The 4,418-nt window shown below is 42.7% G+C and overlaps 1 protein-coding gene and 1 long non-coding RNA gene across 2 annotated transcripts in view; one reads left to right on the forward strand and one right to left on the reverse strand.

Annotated features, from left to right (window-relative positions):
- Window positions 1–4,418, forward strand: part of LOC308200174 — an 87,215-nt gene that overhangs the window by 59,760 nt on the left and 23,037 nt on the right. The window lies entirely within an intron of this gene.
- LRRC31 (leucine rich repeat containing 31) overlaps window positions 1–4,418 on the reverse strand; it is a 54,543-nt gene that overhangs the window by 42,474 nt on the left and 7,651 nt on the right. The window contains exons 2-3 of the mRNA XM_080605418.1: window positions 3,632–3,751; window positions 2,802–3,279 (exon numbers count right to left, since the gene is read on the reverse strand). The gene's annotated coding sequence lies outside the window, so the exon portion shown is untranslated. The remainder of the gene's footprint in view (window positions 1–2,801; window positions 3,280–3,631; window positions 3,752–4,418) is intronic.

The following is a 4,418-nucleotide window of genomic DNA, read 5'->3' on the forward strand; positions in this document are numbered from 1 at the left end:
CTCCTTTGTACATGAGCTATTCATTCTACTTCTAACACAATGCACAAAACTCCGCATTTATTTACTGAATCAGTCTCTTCTGTGCTTTAAAACTCCCCCTACTATTTGCCATAAACAAATTGCATGCGCTCTGACTTCCATCAGGGCAGGTACGTGCTTCAGCCCTTTACAAAACACCTGGTCAAAGGAAGAAGCGTGATGTTCTATGAATCAGCCTATTTGACCCGATATTTTCATCTCAGCCCTTCATTATTCACTGGAAAATAACAAGTCAGTTCAATGAGGCTGGGTGTTCATCAGGGTTCTCCTACCTGTGATGCTTGGCTTTGACTAAGCCCTTCACGCTATAGTAATTCTAAAATAATAGGAATACATTTATGGTAAGCGAAAAACTCGCCTCTCCTATTTCATTTGTTGTAGGCCACAAAAAAAAATATTTTTATTCAGTTGACTTGGCCTTTATACATTCCCTTCCCTTGCCCTACTGCCAAGTTTACCTAAGTCTGTATTCTTCCAAGCAGACATTAGTTCTGCTACTATCCGTGTGTTCTTCTTGGACAACAATTTCTCTGTTGTTAAGCATACAAAGTCTTTTACTGAGATTATAGAAAAAAGGAACCTATTGCCCATGTTATATAGAGTTTTTTTTTTTTATATAGTACAATGAAGACACGAATAGATGTTTTGCTTTTACAAAATTTAAAAACACACGTATCTGGCATCTGCATGTGTGAACTACTGAAATAAAAATCAATCAACCAAAATAGCAAACAGAAAAAGCACTCCTAACCAAAGGGAAAAAAGAAAGCATCACAAGTCAATCTGGTTTCATCTCTGCTGATTACCTTTCAGTTACAAGGTTCAAACAGCTCTGCTAGATAAGTGCTGCTCAGCCTGTGATTCATGGGCTTCCAGCAGTCTGTAAACAGTCTGCCTTGACCGTCTGTAAAGCACTCACCAGCTTCTGGTTGAATCCGCTAATTTGAGAAATGTAAACTCGAGAATCACATTTTTATATAACAAGGATTTTTAACTCAAACACTTGTAGCCATAACAACAAACTTATGGTTTTATAAAACAATAACATTTAGTTTTTCCTAATGCTAGATCTTTAATTATCGCCATTCTCCTCCCCCTCCTGCCACTGCCAAAAAATACAGAGGTACAAGCAAGCCCCTTTTTTTTTCCAAAAGCCTGAGCTAGTTCTTCCAAAAAATGGGTTGATGTATTTTCCGTTTAACTTTTTGTATATCCAGGTACATCCCCACTGATTCCAATAGGGTTTGTTGGACCAGCAGAATTGACATCAGGCGAGTCATATCCTTACTAGGGTTCACCAGTCAGTAAAATAAAAACTTATTCTTGCATTGAACAAAGCTGGTATCTGAAATTGATGAAACTGATTACAGAAGGACTAGAATCAGGGGAAATTCATGCTTAGTTCAACTATGTTTTTTTGAAAGTTATAAATATGAAATAATTCTGAGTTATGCAGAAATGAAAAGGAACTTGCAAGAATGGAATTATTGCAGAAGCTTCTTAGTAAAAGATAATTCTGGAGATTTTTCTAATGAATCTTTGTTGCTCTGCTAAATTAAAAGCTGAGTGGTGAACTAAATATTTATAAGCTTCTGAGATGGAAGTGACTCAGGATATGTCTACACTGGAGTGTGCTTCTGAGTAATGACTCGTGTTTGTGGGTGGATGTTAGCTAAACCTGCCATGAAAGTATGTGTTGCTGTACAGTATGAGGCCCATCTTCTTTGTATTTGAACACATATTCAATGCTGAAGCTGACTGGATAAAATGGGAAGTCACTCCAGAGCCTGCAGCATGCTATCATGTATAGATGCTCTACGAAATGGCTCCTAATGCATCGTTTGGGAATTTATCTATCCTCAGCTCCCTCCGTGGATGCTCTTCCCTCCTTCCTGCCTTCCCTCCCACCCGTCTTCCTTCCCCTCAGCATAACAGTTGAGGTAACTCTGATTCGTGTTTTCCCATCTCTTCCCCCAAAGCCAGAGGGATTAGCCATGGGTCCAGAGCTTTATAAAAGTGAATGGCTAGTTCAGCAGAACAGATGCTTGGTCGAACTTCTAGTGTTACCTCTGTTTCTGTGTTGCAGAAGGCAGCGTGACGCAAAAGACAATTTGTGACATGCTTGGCAGTAATTCAGTTGCTGACACTTGGACTTGCACTTCTGGTGCATATCAACTATGCCACAGTGGTAAGACCACATCATCTTACGAGCCTGACCAACACTGACCCAATACAACAGGACTACCAATAGCACACATGCCAGTAAATTGCCAGGAACAAGTGAATGTAAGGGTAGAAGAAAATTATACCAGGCAGAGCAGAACACTGCTTGCCTCAGTGTTCTGCCTCAGAGGCCAATAAAGGACACCTAAAAAGAGTGTAAAAACAAAGCAAATGTCTCAGAGCACTTCTTTTATCTACAAGGATCTATTACACACCAGCCACAGGTGATTTTTTTTGTTGTTTCATGAATGCATCTTTTTTTTTTTTTTTAAACTAAGTTTCTAGCATCCCTGCTGCCATATTAGATAACATAGTTGATTACACACAGGCTAATGAAATGCTGTGGGTTTTGCTTCAGTTGACAAAGGAAACCACTCCACTTGCATGCAATATCCTTCACAACAGTAATTTAAGTGCTCATGATTCGGAAACCTTACTCTAATAAAAACGGCAGTTGTCATTTAAGAGGCTGTAAATTCACTGCATAATTCTGAAATGCTCCTCTTCCAACATGCCCCACAGTTAACACGGACACCTACCTTAAAGGCAAGCAGTTTGAACCTCCAATTCCATTGCCTGGTTTTCTTGAGATTCTGCCAGTTGCTTCTCTCCTGTTCTCCAGCCATACTTGTGAGTACCAATGAGCTTGTCCCATGCAAGATTCACTCTTGGTAAGTTCCACATTCCACAGTGATAGTAAATTCTCTATCCAGTGCCTCACACTGGAGGATACGTTCCCCGGCCCACTTTCCGTACTTCAGTCCTTTTCACGGATCTGCTTGAGGTGGTCAGTTTGCCGACAGCAAATCATGACAGCAACAGGCCACTTTTCATTGTTTTATTTGTCAAATTGTATTCTTTGTGCTTGTGTCCTGATCATTAATGCTTGGTTGCTTCAGTTGCCAAACCATCGTTTCGGCACCAATGGAAGATTGTTATTATTAGCAAGCCATAAGTTGTAGATGGCTAAAAGTTCTTCTGCAAGAAATCCTCAATTTCAGATGTGCTTTTATGTTACTGAAAGGTAAGCACATTAAATAACTGTTAAAATGATTGCCGTTTTAAAAACACATTTTTGAATAAATACATTTCACCTAAATTTTACGAGAGATTGCTTTATTGTAACCATAAAAACTTTAATTCCCTGTATTTACGATTTCCTCTCCTGAATGATACTTTCTCTAGTTCACTCTGCAGTCAGCCAGCTTAATCTGTAACTTGTATAGATTTTCTGCCCAGCAACAGCAAGAGGAAAACGTTCAAAAGAGAAAGACGTTGCACCAGAAAAAAAAAAAAAGCACTAATTCTGGCATGGTGATTCAGGGGCAAATATGCTACTGGAAGCAATCTCGGCTTTTTAATTACCCACTTTTCAATCTAAGAGGCTCCGAAATCACAGGAACGGGAAGAGGCAACACGGTGCGAGAGGGCTGGACAAGATGATACAGCTCCACACACGCTTTTCCATCCCAAAGTGCCAGGGCGCGGCCTGGAAACACGGTGCCAGGATAAACCATTAGACGCTTTCCTAGCTTCGTGACCTAATAGTAAAAGCATGTGGGGCGACCTCTGACAAAAATCCATCTTCTTTTATATGGGATGCTCTCTACTTGTACTTCTGGAGCTGTACGCAAGGGTCGGAGCACCTGGGGTGTGTTTAAATGGGTAACACCTAACAAAGGCTGGACACATTGGGTGTCCGCATGGCCTAACTGGCTCTTTAGGTGCACCGACCCTAAATGCATGGGTTGTGGCTCCCCAAGATATGCAGCGAGGCGATGGGCACAGCCCGAGGGGCACCTGTGGGCACCAGGTGGGGTGTCACAACCAGGGGACGTTCAGGTTGGAAATGAGGAGCCATTTCTTCTCAGGAAGGGCAGCCAGGCGTTGGGACGGGTTGTCCAGGGAGGTGGGGGAGTCACCGTCCCTGGGGGTGTTCACGGAGAGGCTGGACGTGGTGCTTGGGGACACGGTTCAGAGGGTGATGGTGGTGGGAGGGCGACGGTTGGACCTTGGAGGTCCCGAAGCTCTTTTCCAACCCTAACGATTCTGGGATTCTGTGCTCCTACGACACAAGCATTCCCGCCGAGGGGGCCGCAGGGCGGCTGAGGAGAGCCCCCCGCCACCACCGCCCCCTCCTCCGTGAGGGGCCGAGG

The sequence above is a fragment of the Anser brachyrhynchus genome (genome assembly GCF_964034855.1).
Source record: "Anser brachyrhynchus genome assembly, chromosome: 9".
Taxonomy (NCBI): domain Eukaryota; kingdom Metazoa; phylum Chordata; class Aves; order Anseriformes; family Anatidae; genus Anser; species Anser brachyrhynchus.